The sequence below is a fragment of the Eptatretus burgeri genome, chromosome 3 (genome assembly GCF_056783735.1).
Source record: "Eptatretus burgeri isolate ZD-2024b chromosome 3, Ebu_testis_v1, whole genome shotgun sequence".
Classification (NCBI taxonomy): domain Eukaryota; kingdom Metazoa; phylum Chordata; class Myxini; order Myxiniformes; family Myxinidae; genus Eptatretus; species Eptatretus burgeri.
Window position 1 is genome coordinate 143,586,621 of NC_140963.1, and position 21,923 is coordinate 143,608,543.

A 21,923-nucleotide genomic window follows, 5' to 3' on the forward strand; every position below is an offset into this window, starting at 1 on the left:
TGTTGTCTTTGTAACCTAACGTGGAATGTCTGACGAGCCTAATGTTGTCTTTGTAACCTAACGTGGAATGTCTGACGAGCCTAACCTTGACTGTGTAACCTCATGGAGAATGTCTGACTTGCCTAACCATGTCTGTGTAACCTCACGTGGAATGTCTGACGAGCCTAATGTTGTCTTTGTAACCTAACATGGAATGTCTGACGAGCCTAACCTTGTCTGTGTCATTTCACGTGGAATGTCTGACGAGCCTAACCTTGTCTGTGTAACCTCACGTGGAATGTCTGACCAGCGTAATCTTGTCTGTGTCACCTCACGTGGAATTTCTGAGTAGCTGAACCTTGTCTGTGTAACCTCACGTCGATTGTCTGACTTGCCTCACCTTGTCTGTGTAACCTCACGTGGAATGTCTGACTTGCCTCACCTTGTCTGTGTAACCTCATGGGGAATGTCTGACTAGCCTAACCTTGTCTGTGTAACCTCATGGGGAATGTCTGACTTTCCTCACCTTGTCTGTGTAACCTCATGGGGAATGTCTGACTTTCCTCACCTTGTCTGTGTAACCTCATGGGGAATGTCTGACTTTCCTCACCTTGTCTGTGTAACCTCATGGGGAATGTCTGACTAGCCTAACCTTGTCTGTGTAACCTCATGGGGAATGTCTGACGAGCCTAACCTTGTCTGTGTAACCTCATGGGGAATGTCTGACTAGCCTAACCTTGTCTGTGTAACCTCATGGGGAATGTCTGACTTTCCTCACCTTGTCTGTGTAACCTCATGGGGAATGTCTGACTAGCCTAACCTTGTCTGTGTAACCTCATGGGGAATGTCTGACGAGCCTAACCTTGTCTGTGTAACCTCATGGGGAATGTCTGACGAGCCTAACCTTGTCTGTGTAACCTCATGGGGAATGTCTGACTAGCCTAACCTTGTCTGTGTAACCTCATGGGGAATGTCTGACTAGCCTAACCTTGTCTGTGTAACCTCACGTGGAATGTCTCTAAGACAAAGGACACCACATCGGTTGAAGTTCCCGTGGAAGTGAAATTGGACACAAAATGTAATTAATTAAAATCAATTAACAAAATATTTTCCTTCTCTGTTTGCGACGACCATTAATTAATTGACACGATTGGTGCTTTGGTTCGAACCACGTGACTTTGGCAACAATGTGAACAAGTGGGAACTTGTGTCGTATCGTGTCACGTGATTGGGACAATGGGAGGCGACGAGCGTTGCGGTTTCCTTGTGTTTGTTGAGTAATTGGAATCGTCATTCATCATCAAGGTTACATTGAAGGTGCATAATGAGGTATGAAAAGGTTAATGATGACGGCGGCTCGTTAATACATTTATCCGTTCCCTAATTACCTGCCTTCATCGGTTATTACCAAAGTGCTTCTCATAACTCAATACGTCGTTTCATTTAAAGAATTCATCTTCGTCACTGACAATGACACCAAGAAACGGACGATGAGACAACGAACGGGCCGGGCCTGGTGGGGGGCATTTCGCGGGGAGGTCGTGTTAAAAAAAACCTGGTGAAGGGGCGGGGGGTCCTCCTGGGGTCTTGAGGTACTCGTCGTGCGGGGAAAGAGGAGGGATCCACCGTGGTTGGAGGTGTTGAAGTGTTGGTCAGGGAGAGGGACCCTCTGGGGGGGGGGGCGTTCTTGAGGTGCTCGTCAGGGCGGGAGCTTCCGGGGGTCTTGAGGTTGGGTCGGGGAGAGAGAGCCTCCAGGGGTGTTACGCTGGTCGGGTAGAGAGAGCCTCCGGGGATCTTGAGGTTGGGTCGGGGAGAGAGAGCCTCCGGGGGTCTTGAGGCGCTGGTCGGGGAGAGGGACCCTCCGGGGTCTTGAGGCGCTAGTTTGGGGGAGAGGGAGCTTCTGGGGATCTTGAGACGCTGGTTTGGGGGAGAGGGAGCCTTTGGGGGTGTTGAGATGCTGGTTGGGGAGAGGGAGCCTGTGGGGGTCGTGGGGAGCTGGTTGGGGAGAGGGAGCCTCCGGAGGTCTTGAGCCACTACTTTGGGGGAGAGGGATCCTCTGGGGGTCTTGAGGCGCTGGTCGGGGAGAGGGATCCTCCGGGGGGCTTGAGACACTGGTTTGGGGGAGAGAGAGCCTCTGGGGGTGTTGGGGCGCTGGTCGGGGAGAGGGACCCTTGAGATGCTGGTCAGGGAGAGGGATCCTCCGGGGGTCTTGAGGCGCTGCTTTGGGGGAGAGGGAGCCTCCAGGGGTCTTGAGGTGCTGGTCGGGGAGAGGCATCCTCCGGGGGTGTTGAGGAGCTGGTTTGGGGGAGAGGGAGCCTCTGGGGATCTTGAGACGCTGGTTTGGGGGAGAGGGAGCCTTTGGGGGTGTTGAGATGCTGGTCGGGGAGAGGGAGCCTCTGGGGGTCTTGAGGAGCTGGTCGGGGAGAGGGAGCCTCCGGGAGTCTTGAGCCACAACTTTGGGGGAGAGGGAGCCTCTGGGGGTCTTGAGGCGCTGGTCGGGGAGAGGGATCCTCCGGGGGTGATGAGGCGCTGGTTTTGGGGAGAGGGAGCCTCTGGGGGCGTTGAGATGCTGGTCGGGGAGAGGGAGTCTCCGGGGGCTTGAGACGCTGATTTGGGGAGAGGGATCCTCCGGGGGTGTTGAGGCGCTGGTTTTGGGGAGAGGGATCCTCCGGGGGTCTTGAGATGCTGGTCGGGGAGAGGGATCCTCCGGGGGTCTTGAGATGCTGGTCGGGGAGAGGGAGTCTCCGGGGGCTTGAGACGCTGATTTGGGGAGAGGGATCCTCCGGGGGTGTTGAGGCGCTGGTTTTGGGGAGAGGGATCCTCCGGGGGTGTTGAGATGCTGGTCGGGGAGAGGGAGCCTCTGGGGGTCTTGAGGCGCTGGTCGGGGAGAGGGACCTCCGGGGGTCTTGAGGCACTGCTTTGGGGGAGAGGGAGCCTCCGGGGGTCTTGAGGTGCTGGTCGGGGAGAGGCATCCTCCGGGGGTGTTGAGCTGGTTTGGGGGAGAGGGAGCCTCTGGGGATCTTGAGACGCTGGTTTGGGGGAGAGGGAGCCTCTGGGGGTGTTGAGATGCTGGTCGGGGAGAGGGAGCCTCTGGGGGTCTTGAGGAGCTGGTCGGGGAGAGGGAGCCTCTGGGGGTCTTGAGGAGCTGGTCGGGGAGAGGGAGCCTCCGGGGGTCTTGAGACGCTGGTTTGGGGGAGAGGGAGCCTTTGGGGGTGTTGAGATGCTGGTCGGGGAGAGGGAGCCTCTGGGGGTCTTGAGGAGCTGGTCGGGGAGAGGGAGCCTCCGGGGGTCTTGAGCCACTACTTTGGGGGAGAGGGAGCCTCTGGGGGTCTTGAGGCGCTGGTCGGGGAGAGGGACCCTCCGGGGTGTTGAGGCGCTCGCCGTGCAAGCTGTGCCGCACGTCGCACCGACACGGTGCCGAGACTCGGCCGCGATCGGGGAAAACCCACAAAGCCGCAGGAGCGGGTGCGCAATGCCCCGGCCGCTCGTTCCGTGCCGCCGTCATGACTATAAAGTACCCATTCGATGGCAGGAGGCGGCCATAAACGTTACAAACGACGTGGCGGCCTCACGGCGCTCCGAGCCGCAAATCACCATTGGCTGTGTTCGCCCAACGTTTGGCGACTTGCTGACCCACGGAGGTATAATTGTGGCGGCGCTGGCGATGGGAAGATTAATTTAATTATGCGGATTGCAGAGTAAAAAATCCCGGAAACATTAGGCTTAATGAATAGAGCGCGGGTTCGGGGATGTGTTCTCATTTGTGTTCAGCTCCTTCATCTTCATTCCGGGCAAATTGTCCCGTTCAAACGATGCCTGGTTAGTTAACGGCGTCGCGCGACTCAAGGTCAAAAAGAAAAGTTGGAAATACACTCAAAATGATCTTCCCAGTTTACGGGGAATTACCGTGTCCCAGCTTCCTTTGACCCCATTAACCCAGTGTCCCTCTCCCTCTCCTCCACACATTCCACGTCCCCAAACTACAGGATAATAATGGATTCCGAACGAACATCAAGCGTTCTCTCGTCCGTTAGCTTACCTTTACATTCGCACACCTGGACCAATCGATAGGCTTCACCTTGTGTGGCCGTTCAAAAGGTAACAGGTACAGGTTAACAAGCTCCACCTTGTGTGGCCGTTCAAAAGGTAACATGTACAGGTTAACAAGCTACACCTTGTGTGGCCGTTCAAAAGGTAACATGTACAGGTTAACAAGCTACACCTTGTGTGGCCGTACAAAAGGTAACAGGTACAGGTTAACAAGCTCCACCTTGTATGGCCGTTCAAAAGGTTACAGGTTAACAAGCTACACCTTGTGTGGCCGTTCAAAAGGTAACAGGTACAGGTTAACAAGCCACACCTTGTGTGGCCGTTCAAAAGGTAACATGTACGGGTTAACAAGCTACACCTTGTGTGGCCGTACAAAAGGTAACATGTACGGGTTAACAAGCTACACCTTGTGTGGCCGTACAAAAGGTAACAGGTACAGGTTAACAAGCTTCACCTTGTGTGGCCGTTAAAAAGGTAACAGGTACAGGTTAACAAGCTGCTTTATCAAGCACACTAAATATTTAATTTGTTTGTCACATTCTGAAGGATCGTTGTTCCTTGCAGCAGCAAACTCGCTTCGTGGACAACTATCGACTGTACGACGTGTGTACGTGTCCACAACACCCTGTCCGTAATGGTAGCATGCACACACACACACACCTTGCACACACACCTTACACACACACACACACACACACACACTTACACACCTTGCACAATCAAACACCTTGTACACCCACACCTTACACACACACACACAAGCACCTTTCACACACACACACACACACACACACACACACACACCCACCCACACTCGTCCCTAAGCTCGAATCCCACTCCTCCACACGGTTCCCCTCGGTAGTTTGGATCCTTGTTAATCCTCCACATGTGTAACACTGCTCAGTGTGCTTTCCATACAGTGGAAATGGCTGCCACTGTGGACCGCTTCCTTCTACCTCGAGCCACTGTGGACCGCTTCCTTCTACCTCGAGCCACTGTGGACCGCTTCCTTCTACCTCAAGCCACTGTGGACCGCTTCCTTCTACCTCGAGCCACTGTGGACCGCTTCCTTCTACCTCAAGCCACTGTGGACCGCTTCCTTCTACCTCGAGCCACTGTGGACCGCTTCCTTCTACCTCGAGCCACTGTGGACCGCTTCCTTCTACCTCGAGCCACTGTGGACCGCTTCCTTCTACCTCGAGCCACTGTGGACCGCTTCCTTCTACCTCGAGCCACTGTGGACCGCTTCCTTCTACCTCGAGCCACTGTGGACCGCTTCCTTCTACCTCGAGCCACTATGGACCACTTCCTTCTACCTCAAGCCACTGTGGACCGCTTCCTTCTACCTCGAGCCACTATGGACCGTTTCCTTCTACCTCGAGCCACTGTGGACCGCTTCCTTCTACCTCGAGCCACTATGGACCGTTTCCTTCTACCTCGAGCCACTGTGGACTGCTTCCTTCTACCTCAAGCCACTGTGGACCGCTTCCTTCTACCTCGAGCCACTATAGACCGTTTCCTTCTACCTCGAGCCACTGTGGACCGCTTCCTTCTACCTCGAGCCTCTGTAGACCGCTTCCTTCCACCTCGACCCACTGTGGGCCACTTCCTTCTACCTCGAGCCACTGTGGACCGCTTCTTTCTACCTCGAGCCACTGTGGACCACTTCCTTCTACCTCGAGCCACTGTGGATCGCTTCCTTCTACCTCGAGCCACTGTGGACCGCTTCCTTCTACCTCGAGCCACTGTGGACCGCTTCTTTCTACCTTTAGCCACTGTGGACCGCTTCCTTCTACCTCGAGCCACTGTGGATCGCTTCCTTCTACCTCGAGCCACTGTGGACCGTTTCCTTCTACCTCGAGCCACTGTGGACCGCTTCTTTCTACCTCGAGCCACTGTGGACCGCTTCCTTCTACCTCGAGCCACTGTGGATCGCTTCCTTCTACCTCGAGCCACTGTGGACCGCTTCCTTCTACCTCGAGCCACTGTGGATCGCTTCCTTCTACCTCGAGCCACTGTGGACCGTTTCCTTCTACCTCGAGCCACTGTGGACCGCTTCTTTCTACCTCGAGCCACTGTGGACCGCTTCCTTCTACCTCGAGCCACTGTGGATCGCTTCCTTCTACCTCGAGCCACTGTGGACCGCTTCCTTCTACCTCGAGCCTCTGTGGACCGCTTCCTTCCACCTCGACCCACTGTGGGCCGCTTCCTTCCACCTCGACCCACTGTGGGCCGCTTCCTTCTACCTCGAGCCACTGTGGACCACTTCCTTCCATCTCTACCTGGTTGGGTGGTGAAATAACGAACAAGCAATGTTAAGATGACAACACGGTCGACAGTCAGTTAGATCAGTAGGGTAAGCGATCTACCTTGGGTGAACACCCTGAGATGTCCCGAGTACGTCCACCCACTCATTGGCTTGATGCTGCCTCGAGGATGCTAATGAAGCAGAGCGAGCTTAATGGACGCATTCCGTGCCAGGCCGCTTGGCACTCGGTCAGGAGCATCACTCTCATGATGTGAGTGCATTGACGAGGATTGAGCAGGTCCGGTCTCCAGTTAGCATGATGGGCGTCCTCCCTCCGGATGCATCCCCTTACCTCGAATGTGACCATTTCATCCGTACTGCTCGATGGTGTCCGTGTGCATGTTTCCATCCTCGCCACATATACACATCCTTCAAAAGCATTCCCAACATCAGGTCGCAGGAAAACAGGGATAACCAAGATGTCTCAAGTTCCTGACCCAACCCTGGAACCCCCACTTCAGGTGGGGGTGGCTCGGCTTGATGGATGTGAACGCTCTCGAGCAACTCCGAGGCTGTCCCCCAAGGGGGTAAGGCGTGTGAAGATCCTTTATTACTGGAAAGGTCATGAACATACATCACACACAATCATGCAATTGTTACACGATATTCCAAACGACGAGATAACGAAGTTACAGGATCACGTTACCTCCTTCAAAATGACCGTCCATGTGTCCATGAGTTCAGGAATCGCGTATGGTGGGAATGAAATACAGCTACCGGTGTTGGTTTGTAAGTGGCATTTGAGAAATTCTTGTGAAAAGTATCCCTGTGGTCACGTGGTGGATGAACAAAGGTGGAGTGTACCCTTTGTGAGGAACCAGTCAGTCGGTGTGCTAAAGGTAGCTTACAAGACGAGGAGTAACCCGAATATTTAATCATGGTAAACGGTCCTTACATGGTCCATTAACGGTGACTGTTTGACCGCACTCGTGATGGAGCTTGTTCGGGCCCGGTAAATTGTCTAGCAAAAGAAAACTCTGTTAACCTGGTCACGGCACTTATTAAATTCACACACCTGTAAAACGCAGTCACAATGGGGTTACATCTTTACCGGATGGATTTCTCATTGTGCAGGGCAGTGACGTCATGATGAGTACAACCATTGTGCAGGGCAGTGACCTCGTGATGGGTACAACCATTGTGCAGGACAGTGACCTCATGACGTGTACAACCATTGTGCAGGGCAGTGACCTCATGATGTGTACAACCATTGTGCAGGGCAGTGACCTCATGATGTGTACAACCATTGTGCAGGGCAGTGACCTCATGATGTGTACAACCATTGTGCAGGGCAGTGACCTCATGACGTGTACAACCATTGTGCAGGGCAATGACCTCATGACGTGTACAACCATTGTGCAGGGCAATGACCTCATGATGTGTACAACCATTGTGCAGGACAGTGACCTCGTGATGTGTACAACCATTGTGCAGGACAGTGACCTCGTGATGGGTACAACCATTGTGCAGGACAGTGACCTCGTGATGTGTACAACCATTGTGCAGGACAGTGACCTCATGATGGGTACAACCATTGTGCAGGGCAGTGACCTCGTGATGGGTACAACCATTGTGCAGGACAGTGACCTCGTGATGGGTACAAGGTTCATCAATTCCTTGTGTCCGATTTGCCATTCGATGTGAACATTAATGGATTGTAAGACGTTTTGATCCCCGGTTCACACGTCAGGTATGCTTCATTTGTTTACATTCTCCCTCTACTGTCCTGAGTCCTGAATAATGACATAAAACACCATTTCCCTGAAAGGGGTCCACAACAGAGAGGCCATAAGGCCTCTCAAAACCCACGCAATGGTTGCCAACCTACGGTTGTTTATTCGTGTTCCATCCTTTTGGGGGGGGGGACATCTTCAATGATGGTCCATGAAGAATTCAACAATTCAATGTAATTTGGAGATCAAGTCTCACTTATCAATGGTTTTCTGGAACGAAATGGATGGTTAAACAGTGGGAAAGTGTATCAATGAAGGAATAGTGTTTCCCAAACATCCAAGGAAGATTGCCTCAAATGTTCCTCAATGTTTGTATCCCCCTGCAACCTGAACAAGAAGGCAGATATTCGCGGAACTGTCCGCAGCATCCGCAGCGGAATGTCCCACAACCTGTCCAGCACGTGCATCTGACTAGTTGCAACAGTAGTTGCTGTGTGGCAGGATTTAAATCAGTTGGAATGGGGACCATTCTTCCCTTGCACACTTTCCATCCCCATTTCTCGGTGTCCATTGTAACTCCTTTCCACTGCTGCATTTGGTGGAATACACAAAGTGAATGCTGCTTCACTGCAGCAGAGGTTGGTGGTAACAAGTTGGGGTGCGCTGCCTTTTTGCTTACAGTGACAAGTTCCTGGAATCGCTGCATAGGCAAATATAACATTCATGTAGTACAGTAGTCTGCAGAGAATTACTACAGGAAAGGAGAGTACAACTCTCACATACTACAGTTCTAACTGTAGCATTTTTGCCTGGGTGATGACTTATTGCATCAAGTTTATCATTCTGTTTCCCCTTGTACAAAATTTCCATGGTATTTTCACCTGCTGCAATGATGTCGGCTTTGTTTGAACCCCCCCCCCTCGGAAAATTCCCGTTTGTTCTTGGAAAAGTTTGTTTTCCTTCATGAGTATAGGTCCTACAACCTTGGCAATTGTCAGATCAGGCCACATCAGATCTGTAACTTGCTACAGGTATCATGTATACCTGTACTAATCTGTTTCATGTTCGGGTGGGTGGGGGTGGTTGGGAACCTGAAGTCACATTTTATATTGGGCAGAATTTCCATGAGTTCCATATTGTTCCGTTGGGTCTTTTGGGTCCTCTAGGTAGTTTGGGTCCTCGTGGTCTTTTGGGTCCTTGTGTTTTTGGATCCCCTGGGTCTTTGGAGTCTTTTGTGTCCTTGGGGTCATTTGGATCCTCCAGGTCTTTTGTGTCCTTTTGGGCCCTCTGGATATTTTGGGTCTTCAGGGTCCTCGGGGTCTTCTGGGTATTTGCGCTCTTTTGGGTGTTTTTGGTCCTTGGGGTCTTTTGGGTCATAAAGTCTTTTGTATCTTGTGCGTCTTGAGGGCATTTTGTGTCTTCAGGGTCTTTTGAGTCTTTTGCGGATCTTCGGGGTCTTTTAGGTCTTCGGAGTATTTTGGATCCCCTGGGTCTTTTGGCGTTCTTGGGGTCATTTGTGTTCTCTGGGTTTTTTTGGTCCTCAGGGTCATCTGGATCGTCAGGGTCCTCGGAGTCCTTTGCATCCTTGGGGTCTTTTGGATCCTCTGGGTCCTCAGGGTCTTTTGGTTCCTCAGGTTATTTTGGGTCCTCAGGGTCTTTTGTGTCTTGAGGGCCTTTTGGGTCTTCTTGGTTTTTGGTCTTCAGGGTCCTTCAAGGTCTTTGTGGTCTGTAAGGGACTTTTTGGTCTTCAGTGGTTTTTCTGGGGGGGGGGGTCATTGGGGTCTTTCCGTTCCGCTGGGTCTTTTGGGTCCTCGGGGTCTCTTGGTTCCTCAAGGTCCTTGGGGACTTCTGGGTCATTGGGGTCTTCTGGGTCCTCAGGGCCATTTTCTTCCTCAAGGCCATTTGGGTCCTCGGGGTCAGGGGGGGGGGGTGGGGAATTTTGGGTCATCGGGGTCATTTAGGTCACCCATGATGTACCAAAGTTTGTTCATGAAATTCAAAAAAATCTGGTTCTAAGGGTTCTACGATAGGGTTGATGGTGGGGGGGGGGGGTTCCCCCAAAATATGTATTTTCCTTCTTTTACAAAACTACAAACGCAATTTCGATAAAACTTGACCACAACGTTCATCACCCGTGATTTTTTTTTAAAAAGTTTGTTTACGCCATTAAAAAAAAACAGGGCCACAACATTGGTTCATTGATACATTTTGCTGATTCCGTCCCAGGTTGACAAACTCCTCCGTATCATTATTCTTCCAGGTGGGCACCCAGGGGTATTACCCCTATATTTTTTATGTCATAGGTGACTTAGTTATGACATCATAATTGCATATGTAGAACGTGACATCAGATCACTATGAAAAATTTTGAGGGTCATCTTGCGAAAATTGGTAAACAGAAAAAAAAAATTGATGATGTCATCGGTCACGTTGTTTGGCAGCCATTAAAAACCAAAAACAAAAAAAACCTTCAAATTTTCTCCAAAAAAAAACCTTTTCTCAAAAACGACTAAACAGATTGAAGCAAAACTTTACACGTATGACCGCCTATCCATGAGGAACAAAATGTTACACACCTATGACGTCATAGACCACATGGTTTGGCAGCCATATTGGAATTACCCCAAAACCTTTAAAAATCCTCTTCTGCAGGATGACTGGACAGATCGAGCGTAAACTTCACACATATGCTCCCTAAGCCATGGTGATACCAAGGTCTTCACAAATAATTGAAAGGTCACTTGGTTTGGCAGCCATATTGGATTGAAGGAAAATATTTTTTTAATTCCCTCTCTCTTGAACTGCTGCATCAATCAATGTGAAACAAAAAAAATTTATGATCTCATAGTGATGGGGAATATATGTTTTAAATTTCAACCTAATCGGACACATGATCTTGCAGCCAGAAAAATTTAATTTTTTGATCTGGGTTTTTTTTGTTTTGTTTTTTTTAATGAGGCTCACTTGGCTGTGCCTGGATGGGTTTGAAGGTACAGTAGCAGCTGAAATCTGAATCCTATCCAGGTTCCTCCTGAAGGCTTCATCTTTGCTTTTTGGGTTCTTCTTGATTAATCCAATGCAGTGCTGTGCCTATTTTGGTGTTCCCTTTGATTTGAATTTTTTTTTTAATCCAATTCTGAATTCAATTGAATAAAGAGGATGTAATGGGTCAAGTATCCGATCAAAGTGGGGTTGCATCAAAGTGGGATGTCTTGGTATTTGCTGATCACTGCAAGCAGTTATAAAGTGGCAGTTCTTGCGTTAAAAGCGTACATCAAAAACCTTCTGCAACCACGAGCAGTGCAAAAACTGCTGCAACCGCTGATCAATGTGCTGCAACCACAAGGCACGTGGTCGGCCGAATGGCTTCCTCCACTCACGAGGCTCTGTGGAAGAAAAATAATGAGATTCATGTACTCTCAATTATAATTATTTCTGGTGCTTTATAAATTTAATTTTTATGCTATAGTCAAATTGGCTGTCAGTTATGTGTCCCTTTACCCAAGAGTCTTTTGACCTAAATATTGATAAAAGGAATGTCTTACTATAAAACAAGGTGACCTGGTTGATAACACTGCAACTTTTGCCATGATTATGTCATTCTCTTTCACCCAGTGGACACGTATTTGCAGTTTGAGTTCTTTTGACTAATGCTTATCAGACCCATGTACTCACTGCCTTTTTATATACTCATTTCTTTATATTCATTTCTTTTTATTCAAAAAGTATATAATCACATTCATACTAAGACCTATAATCTAATGTTTTATCTCCCACCTATCCTCTACTCTGCTTCCCTGTCTGCTTCTTAATATTTTGTTTGACCAGTAAAATGCCTTTCTCGTGTGAAACCAGTCTCACCAAGGCTACTAATCAGGCTACTCGGAGGCTTGGGTTGGAGGATCGCTTAAGGACGGGATCTCTGCACTGGGCCATGCTATGAGAGGGTGTACGGCAGCCCAGAATCATGGCGAAACTCAATCCTTATCCCTGTGTCGTAAGAGGCGACCAGGGTTGCGTCAGGAAGGGCATCCGGCTTAAAACCGATGCCAAATCGGTATGCGGATCATAACGGATGATCCGCTGTAGCGACCCCTAACGGGAGCAGCCGAAAGACGTACAACAACAACATATATATATATATATATATATATATATATATATATATATATATATATATATATATATATATATATATATATATATATATATATATATATATATGTTTGTCGATCAATCTGACTGTATATATGTCTGTGCATTTCTCTATCTGTCTCTGCCTGTCTCTATATCTCTCTCTATCTCTGTCTTTCTGTCTGTCTCTCCCTGTCTGTCTCTTTGTCTCTCTGTCTCTCTCTCTCCGTCTCTGTCTATCTCTCTGTCTGTCTCTCTGTATCTCTCTCTGTCCTTGACTCATCATTATTTTTTTTTCAGCTCAATCACACAACATAATCTGTTGAAGGAATCTGGTACAACACATGATCTTCTGGAGGTAAATGTTTCTGAATTATTATTTAGTTATTTGTTTTTTTTATTATATTATTAATATCACTCTCTCTTTTGAGTGTGGCCTTATGGTTGTTGGTTGTTTCATTAGTTGGGACGCGGTTATGCCTCTGATGCAATGTACCCTTACCAGTACACTGGAATTCATTTAATTGACCTCGGAAGGATGACAGGCTGAGTCGGCCTCCAGGTGTGTTAATTCAGTCAGTGGTCAACGGGGCTTGAACTTAGAATCAACATCAGGCTTATTAATATTACCATGTAATTATCTTTATGTACCCTAATTGTTATCCACTTTTTGTTTCAAAACAGAATATGGTGTCCAAGTTTCGAAATCACAAGACATCTGAAGAAGATTGCTGGGAAATATTATACATTCTCGCAAGTGAATATTTAATATTTTTAATTTTGATTAATTATATTTGTTTTGTTTACAATTATTTGATTTTGAATTACAAAAAGAGAATAAAGACATGAAGAGAAGAGGGAGGGAGGGGGGTAGGCGTGCTCCCCCAACGACCCATCACCCCCTCATCCCACCCCTCCCCTCCCCATGTGTGTGTGGGGAAGGGTGGGGAGTGGGATAAGGGAGGTGGTGGGTCAAAGGTGGGGTCGCACAAGCGGGATGAGGGGGGGCAGGGCTTGTGTGGGAGGGGTTTATGTGGGTGGGGCTTGTGTGGGCGGGGCTTCTGTAGGTGGGGCTTGTGTGGGCAGGGGGTTTATATGGGAGGGGTTTATGTGGGTGGGGCTTCTGTGGGAAGGGTTTATATGGATGAGGCTTCTGTGGATGAGGTTTATGTGGATGAGGCTTCTGTAGATAGATGGATGGGTGGAGCTTGTGTGGATAGGAGGAGCAAATTTTTTTAATTAAATAAACATGTTGTGTGTGGGAAACTACTTAACGAATCACTAATTATGTGAATATGATGAATATGGGTGGAGCTTGTGTGGAGTGGGGTTTGTGTGTGGGGCTTGTGTGGGGTGGGGTTTGTGTGGGTGGATCTTGAGTGGGCGGAGTCAAAAATGGGCGGAGTCAAAAAAAATTAATTAATCTTTGTCTTTTGTAATTCCTGTGAATAAAATGTACCTGAAAATCTCTTCCCCTTCCAAATCATATACCTTATAAGTCTAAGGAACTGTATCTATTACATCAACGATTTAAAAATCTCATTTGTCCATCGTTTAGTATAACCTTTTTCAAAATGAGATTTCCACCTGTACATTCTTACTATATCACCAACTTTAAACTTAGGCTTTCTAACATTAATCTCTTTATCATATTTTAATTTTAAAAATGTTTGTGTTGGTTTTATTTTTGTTGAGGTGTTAATCGTATCATTATACTGTTACATTTGAGGGGGGGTATGCATTCAAAGGGTAATTAGGATGTTTAATTAGGTATGCCATGCTGTTCGAGTTTACCAGGATCTCGATGTAATAAGTAGCAATTCAGTGGTGATAAGTTGTCTAGTAAATGTCCATTTCTTCAAGGGGGAAATGATAATTGTCACGTAATTAGATAGGGACACGGGTTAGGGTAAGTGTGTCTGCGTAAACCCCTTTTGGTATTCCCTGGAGGCTTGCCGTGACGTCACAGGACAGTGCTGCGGATGGCTCCGCCCCGTGATCACGATTGGCGGAAGGCGACGGCGGAGGGCCAATAAACGGCTCGATTGGAAGTGACGAGGACTCGAGGATAAAAAGGCTCTGTTCGGGGAAAAGGTGAAGAGGAAGAAGATCAGGACAGAAAAACTGTTCTGGTGGAGGCTGTTGTGCTGGGAGCGTGCTGTTTGTTGGGCTGATTCGATCCTGGATTTGATCGTGTCTCGTGGCCTTGCTGTGCCTCGTGCCTCACCTTGGTTGGCTCTGGGGTTCTGCTGGCTCGGAGCACGGGGTCGAACGGCAGGCGGACCTGCCTCCCTCTCCTGCTCGCAACTTGGCGCCAGAACTGGCTCCCTGGCGGCTGTGAGCGGACTTGGGCCGACACCAGGAAGTCGACAGCACCACGGTGTCTCCTGCACAAGACGAGCGCAACGCCAGCTCGTCCGACGCCAATCCAGGGACTGTTACGTTTACACCACGGGCCAGCCTGACCACCAGGACCAGCTACGTTTTGTGTGTGTGTGTGTGTGTGTACCTGGCACCTTAGAGGGTTTGAGATTGGTATATCCATTGGAATAGTTTGTGTTTTCCCCATGCCCGAACCCACACCACCATCCCGTCGAATCGCCCCGGATCCCTCTTCTTGCCGAGTCTTGTTATTTCTGGTTAGAGAAATAAACGTTATCAACTCAGTGAAAAGCGACTCGTGCCACCTTCCTCGTCCCGTTTGCGGTAGAGCGATTAAAACCGCCATCTTTGGGTTATAAATAAATAAACCGCCTCCATCGTTTCGGCTCATTCTACGTTGGCGGGACTGTTCAAGTCCCGTGGACGTCACAATACTTATCAACAATGTCCTGAATTAAAGACACCCATTTTGAGAACCAAGTTGTGTGAATTTTTTATACAGTTTCTCTTTTAAAGTGCGATTGAAGCGCTCAATAAGAACTGCCTTTCCTTCATTAAAGGTACTGTATAATATAATGTTATTTTTCAGAAAATTCATAAACGTTTTGTTGTAGAATTCTGTACCCTCATCGGTCCACAATTTTTTAGGTTTTCTCTTACTTTTATTAAATATCTGTTGGAAGGCCAACATAAGAGTACAACCTGTTTTGTTTTTCAAAGGTACAACCCACGTATATCTACTCCTCAAATCAATAACGGATAAAGCATACTTGTACCCCTTATCATTATTGAGTTCAATCAAATCAGAGGACCAGATAAAATCAACTTCCTTGGAATAAACCTTCCTTCTCTGAAACTTTGTGAATATTGGTTTATGTCATCAGCCAATTGTTCTTCAGTCTTAATGACATCATTCGAGCCGAAAAGTTTTTTTTAGAGCCATTAGAGCCATCATGAGAGCCTATAAGTCCAAGTTTCAATTTAGCACTGATCATCTTCTTCACGATGAACCGATCAACTTTTTCTCTCAAGGTTGGATTTTGTGTCAGAGACAAATTATACAACATTTCTCTATCGGCTTCATGCTTTTCTTCCAACGTTGTGGTATTCCCAAAATCAATATCGTGCCTCATGCACACTTTATCAACCCTATTGATGGGTTTACTCCATGGTTTAGGATTGTCTGCCTCATCTAATCTTTTATCCAAGTTTGTGCCTGGACCACAGAAAGAATACCCTGGTAGATGTAATTCCCCTGGTATTCTAGTCGATATAAATTTACTTCCTGATAAAAACTTTTGTATATCTCCTCCTCGTTTGTGTTTGGAGATAAATTGACACTTTTTTGAACCACACACCGAACATTACCTTTTTGTATGACCCTATTATTTTTACTTTTAAAATATGAAATATTTTTAGTATTAGTTTTCTTTTTACATTTGAGACAATAACTCATTTATTTATGAGAAAAATTCCGACAGAGTGCGAAAACCTTTTTAGTTTCCAACATGCACATTTCAATCTTAATTTTTAAAACATAAAGAATCCTTAGAAACGTCTTTACTCTCTCTCTCCTCCATTTATTAAAGAAAAAAAATGAAAAACCTTAATTAAAGTCAATATCTTGTCATTCATAACGATGTCAATAGTCTTGTCGAAAATATTGCTAATAGACTTGTCAATTCTTTGTTTTCCTCCTTGGTACGTTGAGATTTATTTATTTTCTGTAATACCTCCAATCTTTTTTAAATGTCACTGGTTTCCATATTTTCATATTTATTTATTCTCTCTCTTTCTTCCCTCTCCTCCTTCCCTCTCTTCTCCTTCCCTCTCTTCTCCCTCTCCTCCTGATCGCTCCTCTCCTTTTCCTCCTCTTCTCTCTCTTCAACTCCTTCCTCGTCCCTTACTATCTTTGAATCACTTTCACCCCATAGAATATCACACATATATTCATTGGGATTTCTTGTTATTCCTGTATCCAAAATAATTTTTTTTACAACAGGAAACCAATAAAATTGATTTTGAATTTCTAAAAGAGCCATACGTTTTCTTGACTATAATTTTTTCATTATTTAACATTTTAATTAAATCCAAAGTTGTTAGTTTATTAACAGCAGTATAAAGGCAATCTTTCATTGAAAATACCTCATTCTTATGTTGTAGAACATATTTATTAAAATACCTAATACCCTTTTCTTAAAGGTATGCTTGGACACAGAAATGATAATTTTCTTGAAGCCTTCATGCTGTCATTTATGTATTAGAAATATATGACAGAATAATATTATGACACGAAACACCTCCCCATCTTCCCACAGTTAAATCATTTTGTATTTCCTTAGTTATTATATATAATCCTGTTTTTTTCTGTTTTCATGATATAAACTAGGGCAGAACCATTATTATATTTACCCTTATTAAATTCTTTTTATTTGTTTTTTACGAATCGTGCTTCCACAAAACTCATTCTCAAAACCAAGTGGATAATATTCTTCCTTACAAGACTGATTTAATTGTTCCAGGTCTTCTAGGTCAATTTTAAATGACCAATTATACCCTAGATAATTCATATCATACCCCCATTGTTCTATTCTCATATAAACGATACGCCCTTCTTGAGAAAAAAATATTTTAATTGGAACTGTGAATTCTCTATGACCTGAAGATAAAATCAACACTTCTGTATCTTTGGAATACACGGCCGTTTTATTTTAGGATATATATTGTGATAAATCGCTTAATCTCACCAAGTCATTCGCGTCAGTCGGGCTTGGATAATTTTTTCATTTATAAGCATTTTTCATGTTAATATTTTTTGTTATACTATATTTTTGTCATTCAGTCTGTGCCTTTGTGTAATAATTTGATAAATCAATATCCAGTTCTTGGGATACACCAAAGATAGAACATCTTTACCAACATAAGTAATTTATATTAGATTAAAAATAATGTCATAATTTTTTTATTTTTGTTGAGTTGAAATAACACATATAGACATAATTGACCACAACACTTGGAATTTAATTATTGGACTTGAAATGTTTGATAAACACCATTCTGTAAGAATTTTATGACTTCAACAGGTGGTGGAAGACAAAAACTATCAAAATAATATTTATCTTGACAATTAAAAATACAAACCCAATGAGAACCGTTCCCATTATTATCTTCTAAGTTCATAATAATATTCTTTGTATGTTTAGGCAAGTTTTTTAATTCATCTCTCATACAAATAACCACATTATTAATTTTTAATTTCTTACAATATTTGACAAGTTGTAAATTTGATGTTGTATTCTTTCCAAATTCTTTAAACCACTCATCAATGCTCATTTATTTATTAGAAAGATATAATCCATTACCCCTTTTAGTTAATTTTACACCTGCTTGTGCGATAGAAGAAAGCATATCTCCAACTAACAATCTCGCTTTATCAGGCAGACTTTCAAGTTTTTCAGCAAAATCTCTAATTACACCACTTCCACTAATTTGTTTCTCCAACTCTTTATGTCTTTCCAATTCTTTTTGAGCCCGGAGTTGAGCCTTCCTTTCGTCGGCAGCTTTCACCGCTGTTGAAATACCACCCGTCAATGCTCAAACCGCACTTAAACCAGCAAATAAAGGAATTAGAAATGGGAGAAATCCTCCACTCGTCTCTCATAGTGAATATTTTTTCAACATTGGTTTTGTCATTTTAATTTTAAATGAGCCAGTATCGTTCAAGATTTTAACCTGTTCTCTTAAGAGCAAAACATCAATTCTTACTGCTCCTTTTCTCTGAACTGTATTCACATTAATCGTACAAGGCTTTTGATTTTGAACACAAGATGATAGTTTCTAAAGATTGATTTGATTAACATATACGCCAGTTGGTACTTTGCCACTCCTTTATGCAACAAAAAATTACGTGAGACTAATCATAACACCATTATCTGTATTAATCTGTAATTCTGTTTCTTCCAAAAGCAAACAATATGTATCAACTTCTTCACTCTCTCCTCTTTCAATATATAGGGAAGTATCCACTCAATTCGACTTTATAGTTTCTTTTTGAGCACTCAGGTCAAACGCATAGATTGTATACAAACTTTTAAATGCTGTCATATCCAAAATAGGTTCGTTATTTCAATTACTTTCACACACCTTTTGGTAAGACTTGTATGCTTCAGCAAAATCATTTTTTTCCCAATTAATTTCGAATCTCTCTCGTGGATAAAATGTTCCATCGAGAGAAACACGAAGTTGTTTCACCTTAGCATTATCACTCAATGCATTATTCTTATCTGTAGCAGTATCACCATCTGTTTTTTAAAAAATGATCCACAGATATCATGGCTTTCCTTCCAGAACACCCAAATTCCATGTGTCAGTGGTTTGGTTTAGTTTAACGTGTTGACATCTTCTTTTGAGGTATGATACACTAAGTGGTTTCTTTGAGTTAAGTCTTCTGTTCAACATCTCTTCGGTTTTAAGATTAGGAGTATATTAACTAAAATACCAACTCATTTCATCAATTACAAATTTATTCTGATCACCAAACGCACTACCAACACCAAAAAGTAATCTATTTTCATTATCAATCCTTTGCAGTTGAAATCTAATTTTAAGTCCATACAGAACTTTATCATGGTCACAAAATCCAAATATACCTTTAAGAGGAACTGACAGGAAAACTATTAACTGCTTTTGTATGATCATTACACATTCCTTTCCTTTGAGTATATCCAGGGTCTGTGTTTGTTCCCGTTGACATATCAGGAATAAAACCTTCGACAGCCCCCTTTCCCATTCTATAACTGAATGAATATGGTGTAAATTTCATCATTTGACATACAGCAGAGACATAATCAACTGCTTCAACTTCTTGTGTTTCAATGTACAAACGAACACTATCAAACATTTTCCAGAAGAAATCATTTACGAGTGTAGCGTTTGTGTTATTCACAGCCTTAGTGAATTTAAATTTACACAACAAGAAACTTTCGAATAGATTCAAATACGTTTGTTGATTATTTATTTCAAAACTTTTTGTACCATTTGCATTCCAGTCTGTTCCAGTTATTGCATTTACCTTGAAGAATCTTCTTTTTTAGTGGAGTTTGAGATGATAATAGTATCTTTCAAATCATTGACCCTATCAATTGCTTCCATACTTGTATTTATTTAGGAAAAAAGATGTTAAAACTTTTGAAACCCTGACCCAAATATTTGAATTATTTTCTGTCATTCTTGGGGAGACAACTGAGTTTTGCCTTTCTTAATTTCTTTTCATGCTTGTAATTTATGAGATTCCTTTTGGGCATCTTTTATACTCTTTATAGCACCTGCTATATTTCCCACAGCAGAAGCAGTTGAACCAATTATGTCTTTATGTTTAAGAACAGTTGAAGCGATACCCATTAGAGTATCAATTATCCCATCTCCTCTAAATTGATGTCCGACACCTCTTTGTCTCTTAGGCTAATAGTATCCTCTACCAAGATACATACCTTCACCCTTGTAGTATGGGGAAAGGAACATCCCATCCCCTGAAATTATTTTATATTTTCCCAACTCGTGTTTGCTCACAATAACCATCGTATTTATTTATTGGAAAACTTCACGTAGGTGAATTCTGATGGATATAACTTCTCCATCAAAATAAATCATACGATTATCTTAGTCGGTTATCCTAAAATTTACTCTGTGTATGATTTTTCCTGACAGGAAGATAAACCAAATTTTTGTTCCATATTGAATTTATCACCAATTGGGGTTGAGTGTGCGTTGAATGAAAATATTGTATTTGTTTTTATTCCACCATTATAAGCACCATCAATCAAATCACAGTGAATTAATACCGAATTTATTCCTGAGGATATTTGAATGACATTATCACTGTAAAACGTCCCATTAGTTTCAAACTTTTTTGAGGAGAAACCCAATAACTCTCTAAATGAATTATCAATTGTGAAATCAACCTTGTAGTTATTTTTAAGTTTAATCGTTGATTTTGAAGTAGGTTTTTGAATATCTATGAAAATATTTTTTGGTTCATCACCCTGTTCTTTCATAACACGAACAATTTCGGAAGATATTTGAGAAATCTCATATGCTCCTGGTGAAACTGTTATCATTTTGTCTCCACCTTCCGGATTATAACTAAACTTGTCATTTTTCTCAGTTATATTAAATACGGTATTATAAGTTTCCATGGACAATAGAGATGCCTCATATTCTTTTGTTGGGTCAAGTTGTCATGGGTATGGGAATGAAGATGTCTGGTCGCTTGTTGTGAAATTAAAACTCAGGATTGTGCTTCTCATCTTCTTTAATATGAGATAAAATGTCTTTATATTGATATTAATTAATTATTTTCATGTTCATCAACTGGCCTAAAATGGTGATGCTTCATTAAAACAATTGTTATTTCCAGCCTTCTTACTACCTAACAACAATAACAGTCTATTAACGAATTGTGATAGGTCATTTGGAAGAAAACCAACACCTGAACCAAGGATACTTAAAGCCTGAATAATGTGTTTCTCCTTCTCATTCTTCCTACTTTTACCAGAAAGACTAACCCTATAATTCAGAGTGTTCAGCAGATCAACATGTTCTCTATCGTCATTGTTTTTCATATCCAATGGTTTATCAAGATACTTTGATTCACCCCTTGCAGTTGAAGCTCGTCTCCCATTTTTTGTGAGAAGAAACATGAGTCTCAGAGTTCCTTTAACAGGAGGTTGAGCAGAACGCAAGAACCTTAATTCATCATTAAATTTCAATACCTTTTCTTTAACAAGATGAAATATTGCTGGTTGTTCTGTTGGAATGAGTCCTGCTTTGGTTTTTGATTCCGGTGAATATTCATTGTTTTGAAGAGCATTCACAATATAATCAGAGGGTCGATTAATCTCTTCCAGTTGTTGAAATAAACCTTCATCATCATATTCTAATTCTCCTGTATGCTCTAATTCTTCCTCCATCATTTGATCAAAATCTTTTAATATTTGAAGTTTTTTAGGAGTATATTCTATTGTGGGAACTGTGGAAACATCCATAATTTTATCTTGGGAAGTTTTTAAAAGTGGTTTAAAAAATTTCTCTTGTTTTCTTTCAAATGCTTCTTCGCCCGTTCTTTTCTGTCTGCGTTTCTTCTTTAAGTCTTCCTGTTGTTTTACAACTTTTGAAACCAACTCTTGATGTTCCTTAAATCTTCTTGCTCTTTCTTTTGCATCCATTTATTTATTGGAAAATATCATTTAATATCTCATCTTGTTTCACAACAATATATTTATATTTTTCAGTTGTGTGCTTCATATAAACCCAAATTCCTTTTTACTGCATAATGTAGAACAATTATCTCTCCAAAAATTGTTTATATCTTTTGAATTTAGCTTGAATAAAATAAAAGT

The 21,923-nt window shown here is 43.7% G+C and overlaps 1 protein-coding gene across 4 annotated transcripts in view; it reads right to left on the reverse strand.

Annotated features, from left to right (window-relative positions):
- LOC147031194 (uncharacterized) overlaps window positions 1–21,923 on the reverse strand; it is a 91,576-nt gene that overhangs the window by 27,419 nt on the left and 42,234 nt on the right. For 2 of the 4 annotated variants that reach the window (XM_085876027.1, XM_085876028.1), the window contains exon 3: window positions 11,284–11,396. The gene's annotated coding sequence lies outside the window, so the exon portion shown is untranslated. Of the gene's footprint in view, window positions 1–8,648; window positions 11,397–21,923 lie in introns of those variants that run through there. The other 2 variants (XM_085876030.1, XM_085876025.1) reach the window with 1 other exon arrangement.